Source organism: Oryx dammah, unplaced genomic scaffold (genome assembly GCF_014754425.2).
Source record: "Oryx dammah isolate SB20612 unplaced genomic scaffold, SCBI_Odam_1.1 HiC_scaffold_24, whole genome shotgun sequence".
NCBI classification, from domain to species: domain Eukaryota; kingdom Metazoa; phylum Chordata; class Mammalia; order Artiodactyla; family Bovidae; genus Oryx; species Oryx dammah.
In genome coordinates this window covers 82,646,991-82,674,888 of record NW_024070208.1, presented here as the reverse complement: position 1 = coordinate 82,674,888, position 27,898 = coordinate 82,646,991, and the positions used below count along the sequence as shown (strand labels likewise).

General features: G+C 50.0%; 1 long non-coding RNA gene across 1 annotated transcript; it reads left to right on the top strand.

Annotated features, from left to right (window-relative positions):
- Positions 1–15,048: 15,048 nt before the first annotated feature.
- LOC120883404 lies at positions 15,049–16,612 on the top strand. Its single transcript, XR_005725767.1, has 2 exons — positions 15,049–15,329; positions 16,030–16,612. It is a non-coding gene; the product is annotated as an uncharacterized LOC120883404 (long non-coding RNA).
- The last annotated feature ends 11,286 nt before the right edge of the window (positions 16,613–27,898 follow it).

Genomic DNA, 27,898 nt, shown 5'->3' with positions numbered 1-27,898 from the left:
TGGTTATCCTGGAAGGATAGGGTTCTAAGGAAACTGTACTTTCTTCTGTATGAGGTTTGATATTTTCTAAGTTTTAGACGACAGACCGTCTTAATTTAGAAATCTCTGGAGCACTTATTTTAAACAGAGATTGTGTGTTGCTGGGCTGGAGAGAAAGCATCCTCCTCCCGCCCTCCTCCCCTGGTTTCCAGGCTGCTTTTTTCCCCTTCTCCTTCTCACTCGACACTTTCGGGCAGTCCGGGGCTTACTGCTCTCGGGATCCATCTCCGGGGCTCCTCATCTTATGCCTCTGATCCCAGCACATTCAACTGACTCTCTGTACCCTGACCGCCTTGATGACGCCCGAATGGTCAGCCAGCCTCCCGCACCGTCCAGCCCCTCGGTGGAATCCCTTAGGCACGTCACAAGAACCCCTGAAACTCCAGTTTCGGAGCGGCGTTCACCTGCCTCGCCCTACCTCTTTCTAGGTGGTGATCTCCTCTCCACTGGCCGGAGCTGCCGTCCGGTGGGAGGACTTTGATGTGAAACCTCGCCGTCCCTCTACATCTGCCCTCAGCAACGCCATCAGTTCCTGCCTGTGCCCCGACTACAGGGCTTTCTCCCATCGCCGCTGCCAGGGGTCTCTAGATTTGCCTCCTAGACTTCGAGCTCGTCTTCATTTGCCACCAACTTATTTCCTCCCAAGGCTGCCAGAGTGACTCCTTCAAAAACCACCTCTGATCACGCCATTCCTCTCTGTCACGTCCTTTGATGGCCCCAGATTGCCCCTAGATGAATTCGGACGTCGTGGTCCAGTCAGCGAATCTCAGCCTCTGCAATCTCCCCTTCTCACGCTGGACTTCCTGAGCCTTCAGGTTACTAAATTACTTGCTGTTTCTATAATGAGCCTCATGTTTTCAAACCCGCGTTTTCAGTGAATGCGGCCCCTCTCCCAGAATGCCCTGCTCGACAAAACTCCCCCTTCTTATTTCAGAACTCAGACCTATTGTCCCCTCCTCCGAAAAGACTTGTCTGAGCAGAGTTGGGACCCTCTCCAGGGTTCATCACGCCCAAATAATTCCCTGCAGCCACTGTTCTCTACTCCCCAGCTAGAGCTCTTTAAAGGCAGATTTTTTTTTTTTTTTAATAATTCACTGTGCGGTTTCCAGCCTTCTTCATAGTGCCTGGCACATAGCTGACACTCAGTAGACATGTATTGAGTGAATGAATGGATGTTGTTGCTGCTCAGCCAGTAAGTCCTGTCCGACTCCTTGCAGCCCCGTTGACTGCAGCATGTCAAGTTTCCCTGTCCTTTACTGTGTCCCAGAGTTGGCTCAGATTCGTGTACATTGAGTAGTGATACCATCCAACCATCTCAGGGATTCTCAATGCACGTTTAAGACTACAAGTAACTAGGTTCGGAAACCATTAAGGGGCCGAATATGACCCCTTGTTGTGCGTTTCAGGACACACCATGTATTTCCTGAGCAGCTGTCCCATATTTAAAGCATCTCAGGCCTAAGGTAATAATAAATGATATGGAAAGGCAACTAAATTTCAGACAGAATTGTTGGGCAGGAAGGCCGCCCCCGAAGAGACTGAAAAGCTTAAGTCTTGAGGGTCACACAGGGTCACAGGGTGACTGACTGCTGGCTGACTGTAGCCAAACCGTTCAGTCTTTGCACCTCCGTTCCTTCCTTTCTGAAACATGTCTGGAAGGTTTATAAATAAAACGCCTGCACTACGCGGCCATCTCTTTGGGTAGGGTGGGAACCTTAGAGAAACCAACATCCATGTGTAACCACTCTCAGCTTAAGAATTTCTTCTTCCCCGTAAACAGGTCATCTGATCTCAACCTTTTCCTTCAGATTCTCAGTTTCACTGAGTACGTTTTGTTGGGTGCTTTTCTTCAAATAGCTCAGCACCTTTGCGTCACTTCTTGTCTCCATGTGCATAGTTCCGGGCTGTTGGCATCGGTATTTTATTTTCCTTAACTTAATGTTAGCTATCTGAGACGCCTAGTTACACCTTTTGAAACAAAATCAATGTTTAGAAACAGTCACCAATAATCCTGAACCGGTGTGTATCACTTAAAATCTGAAGATTCACTGAAAAAACCAGTAACACAGACGGAATGTCTCCGTCTCGCTATTTAACATTTTTTTCCTTTGAGACTGATCTACTGTGCACTTAATTACCAATAATTGCCCACCAGGTATGAGATTATAAGAAGTAAATGTCAATAATTAGCAATCGTGTGAGACAGTTTAATTTTTTCCTTCGGAGAGATTTATTTCTAACTGCCTCTCTGGTGCATAGCCGTTGAAATATTAGATAATGGATTTTTATTGATTTTTAGCTGAACACGGAAGAGGTATGAAATACATTTCCATAACTTTGATGGTCAGGAGACTCAGAGTATATTGATTGGATGGATGTAATACATGGGTTTGTTTAGAATATTCACGTCAGGAGAAGAGAAAGCACGTTTCGGCAGATAGATGCCACGCTCCGCCCCAGAGGAGGAGGAAGATGACGGGGAGCAGAGGATGAAGGCGGGGCGGGAGGTGTTCCGGATCTGAGGCCAGGCGTCAGCCTGACTGTGTGTTTCAAAGACCCGCTCATCACGCCCACTGCGTTGTGCTTCTGGGCAACCAGAGTGCATCGCACAAACGCTTGGTAACCTTAGCCTCCTCCCCTTTAAGTGACTGAGGCCAGGAAGCAGCAACTGCCTCTTAATGCGTTTGTGGGAAGAGAGCTTAGGAGAGCGCATGACGGCTGAGCCTGACGGCAGTGCGGCCAGGAGACTGTCTCATCAGAGTCACTTTCAGAGAAATGGTCCTCCAAGTGAGGTGCCAAAGGGGTCCCAGGGGCTGAGTTCTCGTCCACATCTTTTCTTCCCCAGAGACACCTGAAAAGTTCATTCAGAGGTGAATGGAGTGGACCAGAAGTGCGGTGTTAAAGCATTTATCAGAGACGGTTTGGGCTGGATCGTTCAGGCCTTTTGTTGTTCAATCGGGGAGTTGCGTCTGACTCTGAGACCCCATGGACGGTAGCCCGCCAGGCTCCTCTGCCCATGGGATTCTCCAGGAGAGAATACTGGAGTGGGGTGCCGTGCCCTCCTCCAGGCGTCTTCTCGACCCCGGGGCTGAACCTGCCTCTCCTGCATTGCAGGCAGATTCTTTACCACTAACGCCACCCGGGAAGACACGTGGCTCTACATTCCGTTCGTTGTGTCCTGTCTTAGGATCGGTCTTATCTCAATATAATGATTCCAGGCTCACGCAGGGTTCTATCTTTGTGAATCTTTTCTAGGAAAATGCACTTTCCCACAACTTCCAGAGGCACGAAGTAATAATGGACTTCACTGTTGCCGAGTTCCTTGAAGATCTAGTTCAACCCCTGAAGATGGGGAAGTGAGGTTCAGGGCTTCTTGGAGGCGTCTCTTGATACTTGCTGGCAGAACGGCTTCCCTTTTGTGTCCTTAAGTGTTGTCCCTTCCATGGGGTGTACAACCCCTTGCAGCTCTCTGGGGTCGGTCTGTCATTCTCTGCCTCTGTGCCAAGTAACGCTGGAAGGCCAAGTCACACGATTCTGTGCTGAGATTCGGAAAAAACAGAAAACGTCGTGGGATGTGTATGCTATCCTTAAAGCCTCTGCTTTAGCTCTGAGTTGCCTGCTTTGATGACTTATCTTTATTTTCTCAGAATGCGGGTTTATTCTTTCCAAAGCCTTTAGGAGATAATAAAATAAGGATGGAAATAATAAGAATATATTTAGAAACCTAAAGTGACCCAGTATCATCAGGGTTTAGTCATTTCAGAGGAACATATCCAAGAAATTCAGCCCAGAATTAAACTTGGGGAATAAAAATAATATCTTAAACATTTGTGGTAGACCAGGGCAGAGACTATGATTGTTAAGATGACCCCTCTAAGGAGACTATCCCTGCATTGCATTAAATATCTTATTGTCGTTGCTCTTTAATCTCTCAGTCGCGTCCAGCTTTTGCGACCCCGTGGACTGTAGCCCACCAGGCTCCTCTGTCCCTGGGGTTCTCCAGGCAAGAATACTGGAGTCGGTTGCCATTTCCTTCTCCAGGAATCTTCCCGACCCAGGGATGGAACCCGATCTCGTGCATTGCAGTGGGTTCCTTCCTGCTGAATCCCCAGGGGACCCCTTGAGGAATTCTCGTGACCGCTATTTCCCACGGCATAAAGGAGGCGATGCAGGTAGAATGTTGTGATTGAGTGAAAGACCTATCTGCTGACCTGTATGCTAAGTGGAGCAGCCCTGATGGATTTAACTCAAATCAAATTTGAAAACACATGAACAAAAAGAATCTGTTGGAGTCCTTCCCTTTGCCTTCCTTCAGTTTTCCTGTGTCAGAAGGGGAAGAATCAATAGATCCAAGGGCTCAGCGTTGGATGCTCACTGCCTGCCCCTCCCCTGCTGCGGCTGTGTGCACCTTGCCGTCTGGCCTCTCTGTTTGTTTTGCAATTTCCTATCCTTCATCATCGATTCCTTGTTTATGTGACTTCGCCTCTCATTGGACGATGATCCATACCTTTGGAAGCTGTCTGTGGCTTTCTATCTGAGTTGACTTAAGTCAACAATCAGAAAACAAATTGCCACCTAATATTGTCTCAAGATGAACCGAGGATTAATGTCTGGAAAGACAGTTCTGTGCGCGGCGTGTCAGGGTTGTCATCCCCCCTGTTGTTTGTAGAAATGTACGAGCCCTTCACGCCAAGATGAGGCTCTAGGCAGTGGGAATAAATTACTCTGAGCCCGTCGTCCTTCCTACCAGGAGGACGTGTGGACTTGCTGGTTTTTCTGCCCTGTGGTTCGCAGCGGTGGCCTGTTTCCAGAGGTGTTTCCTCTCCCATTGCTGGCCTGCTCCTTGGTCTCTGCCCTTACTCCGTCTTCTTACAGTGTGGTTCAACCTGTGTGCTCCACATGAGTTTGTTTTTCCACTAGCTGTTTCATGGTAATATTATGTCAAGATGTCTCACCATACCCTTGTCTTTCTTTTCTTTGCTTGTGCATGCGTGCTAAGTCGCTTCAGTCATGTCTGACTCTTTGCGACCCTATGGACTGTAGCCTGCCAGGCTCTTCTACCCATGGGATTCTCCAGGCAAGAATTCTGGAGCAAGTTGCCATGCCCTTCTCCAGGGGGCCTTCCCAACCCAGGGATCGAACTCAGATCTCATATGTCTGCTTTGGCAGGTGGGTTCTTTACCACTGACACCGCCTGGGAATAGTGTTTCTAATTTCTCTACTGGAACCTTCCATGGTGCCTACAATAGTCCTGGCTTCCTGCCTGTTGCCTTACTGTCATTACCAATGGTCTTCCCTTTCACACTGAAAAGGGAAAGTGTTGAAATGAAAATTATAGTGGAGGTTTCTCTACCCCCCAGATCATGACATCTCTCAGATTTTATAACCATCTTCTGAGGATCTTTATTCCAGGTAAAGACTGATTTGATAAGTACTTAATTTAGGTCCACCATCCTCTGCCATGTATGAAATCATAAAATGAAGCCAAGCTCTGAACCTAAGACTAACTAAGTCCTAAAGGGTGATTCTAAATGACAGACAGGGCGGGAGAAACATTTTCGAGCCTGCTGAACTTTTCTAGTCATTGCTGTTGACTCTGAAGCTGCTAATGGTTCTGGGCTTGGCAGCGTGATCACTGGTAGTGACCATGTCGTGATCACTTTATTTTCCTCTTTCCCCCAACGCGTTTCTTATATTTGCACAGATGCAGCAAACACTGCTCGTAGCACGAAGCTGTGTCCATGAGGGCATCAGATAAACCCTCCACTGTTTATTCTGAGGGATGGAAGTAGAGTCGCAAAAGACAGGTTCAATAATTAAATCTTGAAACAAACAAAAAAATCAGATGCTATTAAGGCTTGGGAAAAAAAAAAGTGATATGATAGAAGCTGAAAGCCGCTAATGGAGCATAGCTAAGGATGAGAGACCCAGGAAAGGTCCTCAGAGATGGAGGTGGCCTTTAAGAAGAGAACCAAATGGTCCATCCCCTTACTTGTAGCTGGACAGGGCTCACCCATCATCCCCTACATTTTTCAGACTTCCCTTTGGCTAGCTGTGGTGTGTGAATAAGTTCTAGCCAATAGTTTATAAGATGAAGCATCGTGTGCAGCTTATGGAATGCAGCCTTAATGGGAGGCATGAGCCTCACTGTTTACCTTTTCTGTTTCCTTATTCTGCTGCTTAGAACGGAGTCTTGGCTCCCGGAGTCAAGCAGCCATCACGCGGATCAGAGCCCAGTGCGGAGTCTGATCAGAGGAAGGTCCTAGAAGGACCCCGGCTCCCTGGTTCTTCCATATATCTCCCTGGCTCTCTTCAGCTCTGCGCTGTGCTGAGCTTAGTCATTCAGTCGTGTCCTACTCTTTGCGGCCCCATGGACTGTAGCCCGCCAGGCTCCTCTGTCTGTGGAACTCTCCAAAGAAGAATACTGGAGTGGGTAACCCTTCTCCAGAGGCACTTCCTGACCCAGGAATTGAACCAGGGTCTCCTGCATTGCAGGTGAGTTCTTTACCAGCTGAGCCTCCCGGGAAGCCCCCTGTTAAGCTCTTGATGCTTTAAATAAAAAATTGATGGCATTAAGCCACTGGCATTTCAACTTTTTTGCCTCACTCAGTTATGTCTGATTAAAATAAGCGCTAACAGCCCCAAATGCAGAATGCTCTTGCAATGCCTCGTGTCACCCAGGCCAGCAGCTCAGAGGAGATTATCTGGGGTCAGAGACTTGGACCTGAGCTCAGGAGAGGATTCTGGTAGGGTGGGCTGGGGGCAACAGTATTTCGAAGACTCTAAGACGAGAAAGAACACATATCATCAAAAAGCCCAAAACTGTGGCTTGAGCAGAGGAAACCCATGGTTAGCAGGAGCCTGGAGAAGCCGGCAGGGCCAGATTATCTGTGACCTTAGAAGCCATGGAGCAAATGTTGATCTTTATTCTAAAATAAAATGGGAAGCTATTTCAGAGTTGTATGCAGGTATTTTGATGATCAGATTGGGGTGTTTAAAATATCACACTTATTGCTGTAGGAGAACTTACTGGACCTGAACAAGGATGGGTAGAAGAAGACCATCTAGGAAGTTAGTTGGGTCACGTTTGGTCCATGGGCAGGGGGAGGGGCCAGGAGGTGGTGTGGGAGGGTCAGCAAGAGGGCAGGGCTTCTGGCTTCATCTGGATTTCCCTTGGATGGGAATGGCCTTCTCTGCTCCCTGCACATCTCCGTCTGTAGCGTGCCTACTGTCCTCTTTCCATCTTTGCATTTTCTCTCCCACCCAGCAGAGTGCCTTGCTCACAGTAGGTTCTCAATACATATTTGCTCACAGTAGGTTCTCAATACATATTTACTGATTTAGTTAAAGGGTGGGTGAAGAAAGCACGTTTGTATAATTCTCCCCAAAGAAACCCAAGGATGCTCACAGATCTTGCTGCAAAGCTCCTGGGAGATGTTTTTCTTTGCTGACTCTGTCATGTAGGTTGCTATGGCAGCATCATCTGGAAGAGGGGGTCTGATGTTGCAAGCCCATTTGCCTATGAAAACACCTCCTGTTGCAGAGCTATCAGCATGAGCAACAAGGATGGTGCAATCCTGGCGCTTTGGCAAATGGAATTTCTGGAGGGGAAAAAAAAAAAAGTACAACTTTAACCCACTTGCTCTTTCGCAACCGTGTAGCAATATCTGTAGGAAGCCAGTGGCTTTTCCCCCTTGGTAATAAAGTAGGTTGAAGTAACAAGGTTTGAGTAACAAATGATTTCGCTCTGTCTGGTTAATTATTATGGGTGGTTTATCCCTGGATTGAATGCTCTATGCAAGTATCAAGAAATGGAAATGGGAACAGAAAACTCCATCCTGTATTCTGAGAATTGCTAGGGGCTGGTTGAATCAAATGTTCCGTCCGTAACCGTGTTGTTCCTGGGCAGTGTGCGCCTTCAGGGTGAGACATCCGAACGACAGAAGCTCAGGACAAGACAGGGTGATGTTCAGAAAGGCCCCCAGTGTGATGTCAGCGTGACCCACCAGACAGAGGTAAAGCAGGGTGCGCAGACCACCACCGGGTGCTGCTGCAAACCGTGTCCTCACAAGGACTCAGAAGGAGCCCATTTTTAGGGGCTCCTTCAGCACCCATCAGCACATTCATGAAAGACAAAAGTCAGTGACCCTGCTAAACGCTCACAGTGACCCCGAAAGAGGCAGACATTGCAGAGCCCCAAGGGTCAAAGATGCCCACCAGAGGCCTCGGAGCAACCTGGAGGGGCGGTGTTTCCTCCCAGCAGGCACTTGGTTTTCTGCTTACGCATAATTGGTGACAGCTCATCAGGAATCACTCCGACTTCAATACTTCCTGGAACCAGGTAAAATGCACGAGTTAAGAAGAAAATGCACAAATGTTTGTGTTCTCTCTCTTTTCCACACACATGTGCACACACGTACACAGCTTATCCCCAATCCATATATTTGGGGAAGTCACAACTGTCTGAATCATGCAGTGTCCAGCTATTAATCAGCAAATTTAAATAACTAAAAACATCAGAATAATTGTCATCCAGTGAAACGAATAACCTTTGAAAGACAATCGCTCCATTTGGAGGCTATATTATGGTTTTTTTTTCACTGCATGCTTGCTTTTGTTCTAAATCTCATCTTGTGAATGTCAGAATTCGTCCTTTGTCATTTAAAACAGAATGTGTGACTAAGCAGATGTAGTTTCCCTTTTTTTTTTGGTCACAAATTTTATTTTAATTACAAATGGCCTATAAACTCACTGCAGAAAATGTATACAACGCACAAGAATAAGAATACTGGAGACGCTGTTTTGGAGACTTTGTTTCACATTCTGGGTTTTCTGAAATTTGCACCTGGGGACTGGCTGAGATAACAGTGAACTTTGATTGCACACGTGTCACGCGTTACTGTGATATTGTACCAGCACCAACTCAGCGATTTTTCCAATTCTGCGTGACTTTGAATTTTCTTATTATGACGTTCTTCTGTATATTCTTTTCTATATCATTAAAAATTCTTAGTAAACATAATTTTTAACGCCTGTGCCTTTTATGGGGTAGATATATCAGGGCAGGTTTATGTCATGCAAACACGTAATGTTTCCAGTTTTCCATTAATGTGGATAATGTAAACATTGTCATTTACTATAACTGTATTACAAATATTATTCTGATGAAAAATCACGTTATTTTTTATATAAATCCTCAAATGTGTTTCTGATTGTGGAATTAAAATAGATTCCCAGAAGCCAAATGCTGGCTCAAAGTCTTGGAATATTTTCTATATATAGTATTTTTAAAAGGGAATTTTCACAGCAGAAGGTATTTCAGTTTGACCAGATTGGCTAAAGTGCAAGGCCTGAGTATCAGTTAATTATTCAGTTTCTCCCCAAACAGGGGAAGAGGGTGATTTGGAGCCCCTTGTGGGCTGGATATTTGCTTCTAATCCTGCTCTGGTTTTATTCAAATTCCCTAAGGAAAGTTGAAGAGAGCACACACAGTGCTCAGTGTTCCAGTGATTTCTGGTGACTGGGGCAAGGGGGCCCAGGCTTCCACTGTGAGCCCCCAGGTGCTGCCCTGGGGGCCGGTTTGTCAGAAAGGCATCCTGCTGGGCGGGGCCTCGTGGGCGCCTGGCCGGGACGTCTGGGGGCAGGGCTTGGGTGTCTGGTGCCTAGTCAGCCCCGCCTCACCCGCTATGCCAGAGGACAGGGTTTCCAGGTCCGCCCCCCTCAGAGCACACTGGCGCCAGCAGCGTTGGTCAGGCCCCGGCGAGCATCTCTGAGTCATCGCGCCTTTGAAGCCTCATCTGCGCCTTCCACTGAGAGAGACCAGGTTCGAGGTCCACGTGGAAAGCCGCCGGCTTCCTACATTGCTGACGCCATCTCTTCCTTTTCTGCTGCTCTTCCTTGAAAGTCAGGACCGTGCTTAAAATAGAAATGAGGAAACTTAATATAGATGCAGCCTAACTGAGTGAGTCTTCACACGGGAACCAAAACAGAGGAAATGAGATGGATGTTCATACGCAGAAACCAGTTTGTTCACTGTATCCCACGTCACGCTGACGAAAGCCTCCCGAGATAGTGGAGTGATATTGGGCCTGCATCACTGGGACAAGAATCGAGCGCCTGTAAGGGCAATGAAGGAGGAAGAGGCTCTGTGATTCGCAGAGTGTGACGGGACCTCCGATGAGCTCTGGAAACTTTACTCTGAGCTGATCATTAAGTGATAGGAGAAGTGCTGGCAAGATTTTGGATGCAGTGAGCTATTTTGCATATTCGGTGATGGAGCCAGACCGTGCACATCAAAACTCAACTCGTTCTATGAGAAGAAAAACACGACTTGATTTTAATAGATTTATTGGCACGTGATTAGCAATCACAAAATGCACATATTTAAAGTGTGCAGCGTGCTAAGATCTGGCCGTGTGCACACCGGTCACCACCGCCCCCCCCCCCCCCAGTGAAGCCGATGCAGGTCCATCGTCTCCAAAGCTTCCTCCTGATCCTCTGTCATTCCTTCCCACCCGACCCCCCAACCTCCTGCCCCAGCAAGTACTGTTCAGTGTTCCATGCTTATTGATTAAACTGTTGGAAAGGACCAAAAGTAGCCATTCATCCGCTGCTTTAAGAGCAAATAATACTCTAAACAACACATGTTTAAATAAGGATCGATGATGCTATAGAAAACCCATCAATCACCTCGGGTGCTGGAGAAGTCCAGTTGGTTGCTCCATGAAACATCGCAGTGTTCCGAAACTCGGGAACCTGAGCTTCCTAACCCTGTCAGGACTTCCTCGTGACTCTTCCTGGAACTTAGTGATCATTGCGTTTAGCCATTCTCAGACCGTTATTATAATAACCTTCTAGGTTCTGTCTAGGGATGTACTTTAAATTCACCCACCTGCCCTTTGCCTTAAGGGAATCTGCCTTTCCTTGGGGGGTTTGAAATGCTGTTTGCTCACTTTTGTTTCCTGCCGTCCTTCCTTCTGCTCTCTTTTTTTCCAAGATCACGAAGAAGCCCCAGCGATCACACTTACAGAAGTTCTCTGGCCCCTGAGACTTCATTGCGGGAGCTCACGGCTTGTCTCCCTGCTTCTCCCACGGTGGGTCTCTAGTCTCCTGATGCGGCTCTGGGCCGCTGGCCGCCTGTGGGTCTCAGCACGCCATTATTTCCAAGATTATCCTCAGGACAGAAAAAGAGGGAGAAAGAAAGAGAGAAACGAAGGAAGGTGCGAGGGGGAAGGAAAGGAGGGAAGGAGGGAGGGAGAGCTGCCGTGCTGAGTGCTTGACGCCTGGCCTCACTGGCAGGTGCTGCTGTCTCTGACTGGCCAGGGGCCGCTCTGAGGCCCGAGAGTCTGGGTCTGGCTTTCCCGACTCTCAGACACACCCTTTAGGCCTCCTCCAGCTCTTCTCGGCCGTGTTATTCTTTCCCTGCGTTTTCTCCGTTTATTGGACCCCTTAATCAGCTCTGCATTCTCAGCAGCGCCCCACGTCACTGTCCCTCACTAAAAGATTCCCACTCTTCACAGCTCTACCTTGCAGTGCATGGCGGTGACCTAGAACTTTCAGCAGCGTTCCAGCCTCATTCAACTCACGCCCAGGCCCTTTGTCTCTGTCTTATCGTGTCCCTGAAAAAATAGCAGTTTGGGTTGGGGTTACTCCGGCTCAGCTGGGGCTGGGCAGCGGGAAGCCTGCAGGAGGGAGGAGAGGGGTCGGGCGCCGTGAACATCTGGGGCGGAAGAAAGGGTTTTCTGGAGCCGCTCCCTTTCCACGGCACAGGGGCTAGGAGGGAAACGTTGAACAAAGGCCACATTCTTTAAAGCCCGCGTGTATTCCTCGCCACAGCCACCCAGGCGCTCTGGGACCCCACGCAAACGTGCAGCGGCTTCTGCAGGGGGACTCACAGTGAATATTTAAGAAACAGCAGCAACAAAAACAAGAACAGAAGCACCACCGGCTGGCAGAGCCCGAAGCTCAGAAGTCTCAAGGTTCTTCTGCAGTTTGAGACCTTCCTCAACAACACGAACATTCTGCTTGGTGAGTCGGTAAGAACGCTCGCTCTTTGACGCAGTGAATCCCTGTCTTTGTCAGGTTGGGGGGCTGACATGGTGGACAAAGTCTGTGATCTGAATTTCTCCAACCAGGTGAAACCTAACAAGCACGTGGCTGGGGTCAATGTTGGGTGAACACCCAGGATTACCGGACAGATGTTAGCCTCCACCTGGCTGGGTGCTCACAGAATCCCCTTTATCCCCTGAAGGATTGCTAAAACCAGCAATTAGGAACAGTAAACGCCAGTACTTTGCCTTGAGGGGACTGGGAGCTTCAAGGCAAAATATCTAAGAGCTGTGAAATCTGTCATTAAACACAGCCTTGGTCTTAAATGTCCAGAACCCTCTCCTTGCCCTTGACTTTTGGCAACAACTTCTTTCTGAATTTCTCTGCCTCTGTTTAACAGTTTGTTTTCTTAGGGAATAAGCTCTGTAAGCAACCAATTGTTTTTCATTCCTGTGTTGTTCTTCCAGCTCTCTTAATTGGGATAAATGAACGTATGGCTTGACTTTTAACCTAATTTCCCTTGTGCTTAAACCAAAAGAGTGTACCACTATTTGTGTGTGTTGTGTGCACTGGTTTATTATCAATTCCAAGGACTTTACCAGTATGACCTGGGAGATTCTACAAAATGAGAAAAATTGCTCTCACCCTTTGCCGTACCTAAAATCAATGGTACGACGAGGATAAAATGGAATATGATATGCCAGACAGTACTATCTTTACTGAAAGACTGCTTGCAGTGGTATTTTGGACAAAGAGAGTTTACTAAGTATCTTTTGCTGAAAACTTTTCGTAGTACAATGGATAATGGTTATGTTACTCATGGTGGTTAAGCTCTGTAGTCACCATGAACACAAAATGAGTGAATTTCAGGAATACTTAAGAACCATCATTCCTGTAGAAAATAGTTCCTGTAAGCTTCTGCTTATGACATTTTCACCAGCCAACCGATTCATACCTTTGTTTTATGTACGTTTCCGTTTAAAGGTACCTTATTTAATAGATACCGATGGTTCAATAATGATAAGGTTGAACTCATGGTTCAACCGCCTTCAACTCAACCGCCTTGTAACTCAGTCCCAAACAAAGCTGAACTAGCAAAGGTTTTCTCTGCAAGGCTTGTCTCAGCCTTCTCACGCTTAGGAAGAGCAGACAGCACTTCAGTGCCACACTTAAGAGCCATTTTAAGCAGCAAAATCACCCAAGAAAGCACATGGCGTGGATAATGTGGCAAAGGCTGTAAAAGGACCCCAGTCTCCAGTCTGAGAGCTGAGGCGGGAAGGCAGCTCAGTTCAGATCGATCGCTCACTGGTGTCCGACTCTTTGCTACCCCCATGTACTGCAGCACGCTGGGCCTCCCTGTCCATCACCAACTCCAGGAGTTCACTCAAACCCATGTCCATCAAGTTGGTGATGCCATCCAGCCATCTCATCCTCTGTCTCCTCCTTCTCCTCCCACCTTCAATCTTTCCCAGCATCAGGGTATTTCTCAGTCAGTCAGTTCTTCGAATCAGGTAGCCAAATATTGGAGTTTCCGTTTCAGCATCAGTCCTTCCAATGAATATTCAAGACTGATCACCTTTAGGATGGACTGGTTGGATCTCCTTGCTGTCCAAGGGACTCTCAAGACTCTCCTCCGACACCACAGTTCAAAAAAGGCAGGGTGTCCCTTGTGTGTTCTCACCTGGGAACACGCCCGCCAGGCCCACTTCAGATTTTTTCAACTACGTCCATGTCCGTGAGTGAGTGAGTAGCACAGTGTTAATCTGGGAGTTACAGAGAAGTGTGATGGGCTGATCTATTTGCAAATACAGAATCCATGGCTAATGAGGACCAGCTGTGCTTCTGGAAGAGTCACCGAGGCGTCTGTATTCTTCCTATACTAATATATTTTTTGCCAATACTGATTATCTCATTTCTGACTATTCCAGCCTTCCTGACTTAACTTTCTCTTCTTAAAAAATTTTGTGGAACTAAAAAAAAAAACCTTTTATTTTTTCTGGTTCCTTATTCTCCACACCCAGCCTTCAATTCAGAATAACTGCGTTTTGGTTGTTTGTGTAAACAGTGATGGGAAAGGATGCTCAGAGGTTGCTATGGGTGTGCCCCTCCCCCAGCTTGCATCCCCGTACCTCGACATCCCCCAGCTCACCCTCCAGACACCCTGGAGGCTGGCTGAGTCTTTTTGCCCGTAGACATTCTCTGTCCAGAGGAATATGCTACATCCCCAGAGGGCAGAGCAGGGAAGGGGCAGACAAGGCACCTGAGAAGCGATCAGATGCCCAGCTCCTCACCCCTCAGTGGGAGGATTCGGGGGCATCTCCCCAGCAGGACTTGGCCCCCCTGGCCCCAGGGCTCACCTGCAGCCTCCCATCTCTTCATGACACCCTATGGATTGCCTCTCTCATTAATTCAACCCAGGGACTGAACCCATTTCAGGCATTGAAATGCCAGGGTTCCTGCATTGCAGGCAGATTCTTTCAGATCCACCAGGGAAGCTCTCCCATTACCATCCTTTATTCAAGCCCTTAATGCAGGGTCCTAGTGCAGTGCCCCTAAGGCAACTCATACTCAGGTGGAAACACTTTGGGGGTGGGGTGGGAAGCTTAAGGAAAGATTTGCATTTCTGTATGATTGTTTAAGCTGAGAGACACCAGAGGGCCCAGCGGAGAGGCTGCCCTCCGCACCTGGCCTCAGCTCCCACGAGACCCTGGCCTCCGTTCCCACTGCTGAGTTCCGCGGTGCCCTTGGAAGTTCCCTGGGCTGCTCTCACAGATCCCTGCGAACTGGTGCAGGTAAGGCAGGGAAAGGCTTTCTTTCGCCACGGGGGCGACCAGGAGCCTAGAGCCCAGGTGCTGGCAGGGTCGTGAAGGCTCTGAAGGCCTGTCCCTTGGGCTCTGGGGTGGCCAGCGGTCTTGGGTGTCCCCTGGGCCATGGACACATCACTCCAGGGTCTGAGTCATTACATGTCAGTGTCCATGTCTTTGCCCTTCTTCCTATAAAGACACCAGCTGTTGGACTCGGGCCCACCCTAGGACCTCATCTTACCTGCATTCCATCTGCAAAGTCCCTGTTTCCAAATCAGGTCATGTGCACAGAGGGCTGGGACGTGAGCACGCCTTCTGAGGACACCCTTCAGCTGGGAACCGTGCCTGACTCCCTGGACTATGAAAGGCAGGCGTTGGGCGGCACGATGATCTGAGTTCCACTCTAAATTGTGCAGTTGCAGGATTCAGGCGTCAACGGTAAGTGTTACTAGCGCTTCCGTGGCTACTGTTTCTCTTCTCTTTACTCTCTCCCTTTCCCATTATAACCACAGTAGAAATCAGACTGTTGCTGTTTAGTCGCTAAGTCGTGTCCGACTCTTGCGACCCCATGGACTGTGGCCCGCCAGGCTCCACTGTCCATGGAATTTTCCAGGCAAGAGTATTAGAGTGGGTAGCCGCTCCCTTCTCCAGGGCATCTTCCCGACCAGGGCTGGAACCAGAGTCCCCTGCACTGGCAGGCAGATTCTTTACCTCTGAGCCACCAGGGAAGCCCAGATATCATATTACAGTTCCTCTAAAAAGAAAAACACATATCACCTCACATTAAAATATAGAAAAAATAAAGCATACATCAAATTGACATCTCTTCCAATAATTACATTCTCAACTCTAAGCATTTAACTTTCGAATTCAACCTCAGATACTCACTGAACATTTATAAAATATTTTGAAAGCACTGGGTGAAGGTAACAATTAGTCATGACACAGATTTCCTGAAAGACCATTATGTTACTTCAGATCCCTCGCTCAGGTACAACGTGTTACAAAATTAATGTCAGAATGTTATCTGCCCAGGACTCCAGTGGGCTTGCAAGGTTCAGGGTGCCTTCCCCACAGTTTAACTGCTCCTGCCAGGGAAGGGATGAGTAGAACTGACTGTATTTTATTTTTCTCTAAGCTGTAGTGTGTTTTCTGCACGACGGGGGACCGGAAATGAGAACAACAGGTATGAATCATATCATTAACCCCAGGGAGCAAAGTTTGAGTGAGTCTGCTCTCCTGGAAGGCTGTTTTTTTCTTCTGTTTATTTTGCGAGATTTTTACTTTTTAAAAAGATGCTCTGTTTACGCTATAGCCACCAATGGAAATAAAAGCAAATTATCCTTGGAAGGAGGTAGGAAGTGTTTGTAGCCCTGGGCAGTGGGGCCCCGGGTGTGTCCACTGAGAGGAGAGACGACGGCCGGCTCGAGGGGCTGATGGAAGCTATGTGGCCACCGAGCCCTGCCCCAGTGATGTCTCCTGGGTCTGGGGACGGGAAGTCCCGTGTGGTGTCGTTTTCAGCTGCAAAGGGAGGCAGATGCTCCCAGATCGATATCGTGGTCCAGTGTCAAAGGGGTCTTGTGGTCTTACTGGGCATCTTTAACCAAAGAGAACAGCAAAAGTTTTATTCCACGGGACCTGACAGGAGCCTCCAAGGTCTTTTCCCTTTTCTCAGTCAAAGGGGTGAATGTAGGCTCAGCAGGTGATGGGATTCCTTTTTTTAAAAAAATAGTTTTATTTATTTATTCCATTTATTTGGGGCTGCGCTGGATCTTCGCCGCTGTGTGGCTAGTCTTTAGTTGCCACGAGCGAGGGCGCCTCTCTGCTGCAGAGTCTGGGCTTCTCACTGCGGTGCCTTCTCTGGGTGTGGCTCCCAGGCTCTAGATCACAGGCTCACTAGCTGTGGTACCTGGCTTAGTTTCCATGAGATCTTCCTGGATCAGGGATCTGACCTCCGTCTCCGGCATTGGCAGGTGGATTCTTTCCCAGTGAGCCGCCAGTGAAGCCCCTGGGGTTCTTAGCTATTTGGAAACCTCCTTCAGCTGAAAGCCAGGACGATCACTTTGATATGATTATATTGTTTGTTGGGGTCACATGGAGAATGAGCAGACAGCAGCAGTAACCCTTCTGGCCTCTCCTGACTTGAATGGAAAGTCAAGTGGTTGATCCGTTCATGTGCTGACGAAGAAGCTGGTCAGCATCCTGCCATTTCATGAGGCTCATAAGCTGTCTTCTCAAGATGAACAGTTACATACGAGGAGTCTCGATGCATGATGAATGCGACTCTCGCCTTTAGAAGTTACCCAGGCAGTCAGGTAGAGAATTGAGGTGATCTGCTCTGAAAGACAAAAAGGGAAGTTTTCTTTCTGCATGAACAGCATAGTCGGCCTAATCTTTCACTTCACACTGTGGTCGCACAGGAAGGTGGACACTGCCAACAGGAAGCCTTCCAGGCTTTCATTGGTATTTTTCCCAAGTGCCTCAATCATCAGACCATATTAGTGTTTCCTGGGCACAAGCAATATGATTGGAACGTTGTAAGAGCCTTCTCCGGTCCCTCCAAAGTCATTTTCTACAGGTATTTCCCCAGGTGGCAGAACATGGTCTTATTGCCACATGTCCAGAAAGTGAGAAAGTAGCAGCGTTTTGCACACTATACATTTTAAGAGCTGGAGGTTTAATGACATCCCTGAGGTCACCCCAGGGCAGGAACGGTGGATACTGTTTGCTTAGTCTCCAGACAGCTCACCCGATTGCCTACATGGGGAACCCCAAAAGTCGTGGTTTTAACTCAACTAGATTCAGACAGAGGGCGTCTGGCTCCCGGATCGCTGGGCCCAAAGTCAGAGACACATGCCTTTCTCGGGCAATTGGAAACTTTCCAGTCTCTCTCGTCAGGTTCCTTAACACGTATCTCTTCGTCACTCAGCTACCCTGGGGACTTGTCTGGGTGAGAACACATTCAGAAGGACAGCAGTGTGCTGGGACCCCAGTTCTCAGCCTCATTTTGCAGGTCTCACCAACCCAGCGCAGAAGGCCCCTTATCAACACGTTTCCATTTTTCTTGCAAGGAGGGTTTTCAGTAAGAGAAAACAGGCCAATAGCCTGATTTAATAAGAAATAACAGTACATTTTTCAGGTCCAGCTTTGGGTCATGCAAGCCTTCCAGCCAGGACTGGAAAATGGGCTGACCTCCAGCACCTGCTCTTAACTGTCCCAGAGCCCGGAGCTGCGTTGAATGGATACACCAAGGACGTAAACGGGGTGCCCGGTGTGCTGGTTTGAATCCCCCAAATCTGGAGGTCCATCGTTCCCAGATTCTCGTATCATGTGTGTGCAGTGAGCATTTCTTCAAAGAGCCCTTAAACGTTCACTAACCAGACAGCATGTTCCTGCCGCATTCTCAAGTTCAGTTCACAGCTGCATTAGGCTTGTGGCGCCCAGGACGCTTGTGACATGCACAGAGCGGAGAGAGGCACGTCGCCACGTGGCCCCGGTCCCTGTGGAGACTTCTCAGGAGCGCACGCGGGGAGCCCTGTGCAGAGAGGGAAAGAGCCACACGCGGCCGCGGAGCTCCGGAGAAGGCCTGCAGATAGAGACGACCTGCTTTCCCTCTTTCATAATTAGCCCCTGTGAACGTGTACTGCTGCTGCTGCTGCTAAGTCGCTCAGTCGTGTCCGACCCTCAGCGACCCCATGGACTGCAGCCCACCAGGCTCCTCCGTCCGTGGGATTTTCCAGGCAAGAGGATTGGAGTGGGGTGCCCCTGTGAACATGTCAGGAGTGGTTTTTATTTCGCGTGGGAAAAAAACCAACAAAACTATGCTGTTCATGGGACGGTTCATTTATTTGTGAGGCAGGCACCAGTTGGGTTGGAGGCGGCCTGGGGATGCTGCTGGCGACTGAAGCCAGAGATGAGGAGGTCACACCCTGCAGGCTGCGGTGGCAGGTGGAGAGGACCCAGGCCCGGGAGACACAGGAGCGGGTATGGGTGTGGCTTTATTTGAGGGGAGCTGGTGCAGTCACAGGCCCAGGTGTGGGGGCCGCTGAGAGCTGCCCAGGGCCCTGGGGGGCAGGGGATCGTCCCCCACCGCTGGGGGTCCCTGTCTGGGAACTGCTCCCCCTGGACAGAGCGGCCTCGGCCGGGTTCAGCCCTGCCTGCTGGCAGCCTCCTGCCTCGGTCCACTGCTGCGGCTCTAACAGCAAGGTCTCAGACGGGGGCGGGCACCACCCGGGCTTAAATTCGCACACCTCCAGAGGCTGGAAGTCTGACGTAGGGGTGACAGCGTGGCGGGGGCCTGAGCTCGGAGGTCAGGGGGACCGTGTGTTGGGTTTCTGCTGCGAGCCCCCCTGCAGCCCCAGGTGCCACACTTCTGACTTCGCACTGTGCCTGCACGTTGCAGAAAGACGGCGGGGGCTCTGGGGTCCCCTTTACAAAAGCCCTACCTCAGGGCATGGAACTCCACCTCCCCAACCTACTTGTCTCCCCAAGGACCGACTCTCTAATTCCACCACCTGGAGGTGAGGATCTCAACGAGTAAACTCTGAGAAGAAAGGAGTGTTCAGTGTACACACCTCTGTCCAACGGCTGGTCAAGGCAGGCATGCACACTTCACCCCTGTTGCTCACGTCCTAAGCATCACCCTGCCCCATCCCGACCATCACTGAGCCCCATCCCGACCATCACCCAGGCCCCTCCTGACCATCACCCAGTCCCGTCCTGACCATCACCCAACCCCATCCTGACCATCACCCAGTCCCTTCCTGACCATCACCTAATCCCCTCCTGACCGTCACCGAGCCCCACCCTGGCCATCACTCAGCCTCGTCCTGACCGTCACTGAGCCCCCTCCTGACCATCACCGAGCCCCGTCCCGGCTCCAAGGCCCTGGTAAGCTCAGTGCACTTGCCGCCCAGCTCTGCCTCCCTAGACAGCGTCCTGCCCCTTGCCCCCTGCAGGCGCTGCTCCTTCCCCTTGTCCCCAGCGGGCTTCCTCTGTGCAATATGTGTCTCGAGTCTGCTTCCTTGGGAACCTGAGCTATAGGTGTTCTGGTCAGGGGCAGCCTGGGAAAGCGGCGGGTCAGCTCGCTGTGAGGGCAGAGACTCAGGGCGACTGGGCCACGGACAGCGTCCGGCATTGGCAGGGCTGCTGCTGCTGCTGTGACTTCCTGCACAGGCGACCTGGGCTGGGGGGAGCGGGAGGGTGGGAGACCGATTCACAGCCTTAGCGGCTTTCCAGGCTCCAGGAGCAGTAATCACAAAAGAGTCCAGTGTCCTTGCTGGAGGGAACTGATGCATTAGAGCAGAGGTTCTCAGCAGGACTGATTTTGGCTCCTCAGGGATATCTGGTGATATAAGACTCATCACAACCAAGAGGGGACAGTTGCTACTGACTGACATCAAGGGGCAAAGTCCAAAGATGCTGCTGAACACCATGCAGTACACAGGATAGCCCCCAAAACAAAGAACCATCAGGACAAAGGTCAACAGGACCAAAGCCGAGAAACCCTGCATTAAAGACAGTGAGAGGCAGGGAACTTCCCTGGAGGACCAGTGGTTAAGACTCTGAGCTTCTAATGCAGGGGCCACCGGTTCAATCCCTGGTTGGGGAGCTAAGATCTTGTGTGTCCCACAGTGAAGCCAAAATTCTTTTTAAATAAATAAATTAAAACATTTTAAAGATAGTGAAAAGCTAAGAATGATTAAGTTAAGGCAAGTGTGAAAGTCAGAGGCCTATGTTGCTGAAGCTGAAGTTCCAATACTTTGGCTACCTGACGCGAAGAGTTGACTCATTGGAAGAGACTCTGATGCTGGGAAAGATTGAGGGTGGGAGGAGAAGGGGACGACAGAGGATGAGATGGTTGGATGGCATCATCGACTCAGTGGACATGAGTTTCAGCAAGCTCCAGGAGTTGGTGATGGAGAGAAGTCTGGTGGGGTTGCAAAGAGGTCAGACATGACTGAGTGACTGAACAGCAACAATGTGTTATTTACCAAATTTTTGTGTGCCCAAATTCCTGTGCTGAAGCCCTGACACCAATGAGCTGTGATTAGGAGGTGGGGACTTTGAGAGCTGATTAGATGAGGTCGTAAGCCCCCACTGTGGGATTAGCGCCCTTGTAACAAGAGGAACTAAAAAGCCTCTTGATGAAAGTGAAAGAGGAGAGTGAAAAAGTTGGCTTAAAGCTCAACATTCAGAAAACGAAGATCATGGCATCTGGTCCCATCACTTCATGGGAAATAGATGGGGAGACAGTGCAAACAGTGTCAGACTTTATTTTGGGGGCTCCAAAATCACTGCAGATGGTGACTGCAGCCATGAAATTAAAAGACACTTATTCCTTGGGTTTCCCTGGTGGCTCAGAGTGTAAAGCGTCTGCCTGCAATGTGGGAGACCTGGTTTCGATCTCTGGGTCAGGAAGATCCCCTGGAGAAGGAAATGACAACCCACTCAAGTGTTCTTGCCTGGAGAATCCCATGACGGAGGAGCCTGGTGGGCTACCGTCCATGGGGTCGCAAAGAGTCAGACACGACTGAGCGACTTCACTTTCATTTTCACTTTACTCCTTGGAAGGAAAGTTATGCCCAACCTAGATAGCATATTGAAAAGCAGAGACATTACTTTGCCGACTAAGGTCTGTCTAGTCAAGGCTATGGTTTTTCCTGTGGTCATGTATGCATGTGAGAGTTGGACTGTGAAGAAGGCAGAGCGCTGAAGAATTGATGCTTTTGAATTGGTGTTGGATTAGACTCTTGAGAGTCCCCTGGACTGCAAGGAGATCCAACCAGTCCATTCTGAAGGAGATCAGCCCTGGGATTTCTTTGGAAGGAATGATGCTAAAGCTGAAACTCTAGTACTTTGGACACCTCATGCGAAGAGTTGACTCATTGGAAAAGACGCAGGAGGAGAAGGGGATGACCGAGGATGAGATGGCTGGATGGCATCACTGACTCGATGGACGTGAATCTGAGTGAACTCCGGGAGTCGGTGATGGACAGGGACGCCTGGTGTGCTGCAATTCATGGGGTCGCAAAGAGTTGGACACGATTGAGTGACTGAACTGAACTGAACTGAACAAAACAAGAGGAAGCAGAGAAGGCAGTGGCACCCCACTCCAGTACTCTTGCCTGGAAAATCCCGTGGGCAGAGGAGCCTGGTGGGCTTCGGTCCGTCACACAGAGCTGGACTCGACTGAAGTGACTCAGCAGCAGCAGCAGCAGCAGAAGGAAGTGGCGCTGGGGCTCCTCCTGCCGAGTGTGGACACAGAGATGGGGGCCGCCTGCAAGCCAGGACGAGGGTCCCCCAGGAGCTGAATCTGCCACAGCTTGACCTTGGTCTTCCAGCCTTCAGCACTATGAGAAGTCAGTCCAGTCTACGGTGTTAGAGCAGTCTGAGCTGACCAAGAAGACCTCCTTGGCAAAACATAGAGAGACTACCCTCTTCTCTAGCTGGAGGGCAGAAGAAGCTGAGAATGGAGATGAGCACTTGGGGGTTAGGATAGCAGATCCCAGAGGAAATGGGATTCCCACCTCCAAGAAAACCTACTGAACTGCCCCCAGTCCTGATTTCAAAGCAGCCGGGCCTTAAAATACATTTCTTGGTGGAGAAATATGGTTAGTGGAGGTTAGTGGAGCTATTTACAAGATGAACAGGGAAAGCAATGAAGGAGCCATGAAAACCTTATTCATTTATCCTTTCGGCAAAATACCGTTTTGTCCCTTTAACGACTCTGGAAAACGTTCCCACAATATGAAAACATGGTTGTAACAGTATTGAAATATGGTAAATGCTATAAATGCCGTATCAAATGTAAAAAGTTATACAATGTAGAGAAAATGATTTAAAGTATGTAAGATGTTTTCTTAAGAAATGAAAAAATATATAAAATACTGTTTTTTTATATTGTTAGAATGTTGGAACTGTGCCTTGTGACCCAATAAAATGCCATTTCTGAAATATTTTTCTTATTGACTGTAAATCAGTAAGAGTACTACCCCTTAGGGCTTCCTGGGTGACTTAGTGGGTAAAGAACCTGCTTGCAATGCAGGAGACATAAGGGAAGCAAGTTCAATCCCTGAGTCGGGAAGATCCCCTGGAGGAGGGCATGGCAACACGCTCCACTGTTCTTGCCTGGAGAATCCCACGGACAGAGGAGCCTGGAGGGGTACGGTCCACAGGGTCACAAAGAGTCGGACACGACTGAAGTGATTTAGCACGCACACACACTACCCCATTGCCATAAATATAATTTGGATAGCCATATGCCCTGCACAAAGGCTCCGGGCTTTGGGGGAGGGCTAGCATCCAGCCCAGAGAGGGTCTCCAATTCGCTCTCCTCATCTGCAGCAGGATGGATTTTCTAGCTGGCAGACAGGCTCAGCTATGCTGAGAAAGAACCTATAGAAAGTTTCAGGATGTGCCCGCCAAGAGGACAGCTCTAGACTTACTTGCTTTGCAAAGGGGTCCCACAGACACGTGATTAGACCCCTACGCGGGGAGGGCCTGACCGATCGGACCGGAGTCACCGTCTTCCCTTCTGTGAACCGGGATGCATTCGTGCATCAGGAGCCGGCAAGGGCTCCACCTCTCCTCCTAGCCCAGCTTTCTAGCAAAGATCCTGCTCTCCTGCTCTGCTTTTCAGGCATCTGCAAGCAAGCGCCAGGGTGAAACGTGGAAGGCAGGTGCCAGAAAGCCGCTGACACGACCCTCCCGGGTGCCGTGACCCACGCGAGCAGGGCGGGGGAGAGGAAGTGAGACAGCACAGGTGCCCTGGGGCTGGGACTGCATCCGTCCGCTGCCTGGAGGGAGGAGGTCGCCACGGAGCAGAGTTACACTCCGGAATGCTGGCCACGCTCCGGTCGCCCTTGGGGACACGGCCGGATGTCAGAGGAGCAGGACCCGGAGGACTGCTGAGGGCAGAGAAGTAAGGCGCGTGGCCCCTGACAGGTGCTCCCGACAGGTGAGCTTTTGCCCCATCCGCTTTCCTGAGAAACACGGGTGGGCTAGTGAGGGTGGGTGTGGATGGCCGCAGGGGCCTCTCGTGGCCCTGGGAGGTGATCTGGGGGGAAGAGGGGGTGAGGGTGCGGAGGGGAGGTTTTACTTTCACCCCCAGGACCAGGGAAAAGCTGCTGCCTGTGGGGAGGGCGGGATGGCAGCTGGGCTGGCCGAGAGCCGGGCTCTGCACACGGCGTAAGGCGCATCCTTTCCCTGCCCGGCCTCGGGGCTCCCCTCCAGTCCTGAGGGGTCCACAGATGGCACCATGGGGGCCCTCTTGGCCCAGGTCTTCACCTTCTGGTTGCTTCTCCATCACTGTCCGGCGGTTGCTCCTTAAGGATACGACCCAGGGGTGCTGAGCCCCTGAATTAAGCAGGGAGATCTTGGAACTGGGAGGGTTTCCCTCAGACTTGGAGAGGAACAGGAGGCCCCCAAAGCCCTTCTCCAGGTTGGTGGTGCTTCAGAGGCTCCTGTCCTGGAAGAGATGGGAAAGGGGCTCGGCCAGGACCCCCTTGGAGCCCAGCAGAGTCCCGTGGACTGCATGAAGCCCTCCCTTGAGTCAGTTCCAATTTGGGAATTCTGAGTCCAGTGACCCAGTTGCTTTCAATGGATTTTTCTATTTTTGCCACTGCCTCTGCAGCTGATCTCCAGCAGCATATTGGGCACCTACTGCCATGGGGAGTCCATCTTTGAGTGTCCTATATTTTTGCCTCTTCATCCTGTTCATGGGGCCCTCAAGGCAAGAATACTGAAGTGGTTTGTCATTCCCCTCTCCAGGGGACCACGTTTTGTCAGAACTCTCCATCATGACCTGTCCACCTTGGGAGGCCCTACATTGCATGGCTCATAGCTTCACTGAGTTAGACAAGCTGTGGGCCATGTGATCAGATTGATTAGTTTTCTGTGATCGTGGTTTTCATTCTGTCTGCCCTCTGAACTAACTCATTTGAAAAGACCCTGATGCTGGGAAAGATTGAAGGCAGGAGGAGAAGGGAATGATGGAGGGTGAGATTGTTGGATGGCATCACCTACTCAATGGGCATGAGTTTGAGTAGACTCCGGGAGTTGGTGATGGACAGGGAGGCCTGGCGTGCTGCAGTCCATGGGGTCACAAAGAGTCGGACACGACTGAGTGACTGAACTGAACTGAACCTGCTGCTGAGGACAGATTCGAGCATTTTCCACTCTTTTTACAGCTCTTGCTACCTAGATGGAGATGCAAATATTATATACTGGCGCGGGCTGTTCAAAATCAGGGCACCAGAGAGATCAAAAAGGGAAAGAAACAACATCTTTCTGAGGTGTGTTGTCTTTCCTCTGCCAGCCAACGACACTTAATGTCACTGAGGTGGGCATGTGGGCGTGTTTACTACAAATTGGCATTCTGGGGACTTTCTTATTTCAGTGATCTTTGAAAACTAACCCACTTCTTGGGCTGAAGTGTCAGCTGTAGAGGTTCTGTACACAGGACACACACACACACACACACACACACACGGAAGATTTTCTTTCGTGACAGCAACTTTGAATATGCACTAAAGTTGATTTAAAGAGTATTCTGAAGACTTGTTAGTAAACTTTAGCATAGACTGAGGGGATGGGACACTGAGATATTATCTGATGGATTTAGCCAGAATGGAGAATGAGTTGAGATAATTTTTCAGTCGGTTGGATGGATACAAAACGTGACCTCACGGCTCGTCTCCTTTCAGCAGATGGAGACCAATGCCCAGATCAGAGCATCCAGGACCAGAGGGAACGCTACATCCCCTCAGCCTCCCGGGGACCTGCTGGAGTCAGAAGCCATCTAGAATTAAATGACAGAGGAGACAAAACCAGATTGGAAGTACCCGATGTAGCATTCGTCTGTCATTCCCATCCTCAATACCTAGCGTGATATCTGACGTCCAGTACCTGCTGGAAATACGCTTCTCCAGTGAGTGGACACAGAAGTGAGCACATTTCTCTGTTTTCTTCTCTTTTTCTTCTTTCTCAGTCCTGTTGGTCTGTTATGCTCTGTGCTCAGTGGCACAGTTGTGTCTGACTCTGAGACCCTTTGGACTGTAGCCTTCCAGGCCCCTCTGTCCATGGAATTTCTCAGGCAAGAATACTGGGGTGGGTTGATGTTTCCTCCTCCAGGGGGTCTTCCCTGCCCAGGGATCGAACCCGAGTCCCCTACATCTCCTGCATTGCAGGGAGCTTCTTTACCCGCTGAGCCCCCTGGGAAGCCTCGTTTGTCTGTTATGACTGCACGGAGGCAACCCCCTGCGTGGCGTTCTTTTCTCACTGGACCACCTTGTCCCTCGGGGCCTGGCCAGAGAGACCTGCTGTGGTCGTAAACCTCTTCCTCTGGGCTTCTCCTGACACTACATGTGCTTGCTAGTGGACATTCCAGAGTCTCGGTGAGAAGCTGAGGGTGGGGCAACACGAGGGGGCAGGTGATGGAAAGGGCCCCCTGGGGACCAGATCCTGGGAGATTTACTCTCCTGAATTCTGGGAAAGGATGGGCTAGATGAGCAGATGGTTCCCACAGTGTAGGGGTCCAAGAGATTGTTCCGAAGTAAGCCTGGCCCTCAGCTCCAGAGCCTCCACCACTGACTAGTAACTAGAGGGGCCATGTTAGTTCTCTGGGGCTGCTGCGAATAAGTGTCACAAACCAGGCAGCTTAATAGACATTTGTTCTCTTGGAGCCCCGGAGGCCAGGATGTTGAGCTCAGGGTTCTGGGCAGGGCTGGTCCCTCCCAAGGCTGCGAGGGAAGCTCTGATCCCCCGGCTCCTCTCTCCCAGCTCATGATGGTTTCCTGGTCATTCTTGCTCGTCCTGAGCGTGGACACGCATCCCTCCCAGCAATGCCTCCATCCATGTGGCTTCTCTGTGGCCAGACTTCCAGGCCCCATAAAGCCACCAGCCTTACTGGATCAGAGTTCACCCTAATGGCGTTATCTCACTTTGATTATCTCTGTAAAGATGATTTTCAAATATCATCTTCAGAGGTTTTAGAGCGTAAGGTTTCAACCTGCTTTTGAGGGGCTAGGGAGCTGGGCAGAGGGTGAGACTGCTCAACCCGTGACAGCCTCCAGGGAAAACTTTGCTCGGCCAGCTCACGACCTGCCCCAGGGACATGTTCCACGTCCCTCGTTTATCATGACCTACCTGCCAAGGACCCTGAGAGAGCTGGCTGTTCAATCGAGGAGTGCTTCAAAGCAGCTTTAAAATTAAATATTTATCTTGATCTTTTATAACCCTACTTACACAAGGGGCAATTACTGTGATGCTAATTAGTTTTACCAGCATATAGTTCTTGGCAATAAAAGGCCTTGGTGCATAATTAGTTTGCAAGAAAAAACAACCCTGGCAAATATTAAATATTTAAGAACTCAAAATAACTACACGTTGTACTTGACCATAGGCTGGACGGTCCTGGCTCCAGAATGCGCTGATGGTTTAAAGTGTTCATAAAGCAAGCGCGTGTGCACCCCTTTAGATCTCACCTGGAAGCAGCCCAGCCTGCAGGCAACCCCCTCTTTCCAGCAACTCCCCTTCCAGCCCCACGCTCCCAGCCTGTCCATAGGCGAGATGGAATGAAGGACGGCGCCATTTCAGCCGGATGGCAGGTGTGAGTGCCGTGTGGACAAGCCTTATCATGACCTTCAGTTTCACCCGGGGGCTCTTGAGATTAAGGCCGCGTGTTCTGCCAGAAGCTCAGTTTCTTAGAAATCATCTTTCCAAAAGCACTGGCTGCGCTTAAACGGCGACACAAATGGGACCATTATGCCGTTATTATTGTCCTCATCATTTCCAGGACTTCTTTCAGCACCGCTGCAGTGACAATCTTGGGTCCCCGTGCCCTGGACCTGTACAGGCAGGCCACGGGGCAGGGAGCGTTCCCCTCACGTCCTCTGCTCCTGGAACTGTTGGTCTCTGTGACCCCACCCCGAGCGTGGCCAGACTCCCACCCCTCACTGAGGAGGATGCCCAGCAGAAGGGCTAAGTGAGGTCAGCTGGTAAAGGAC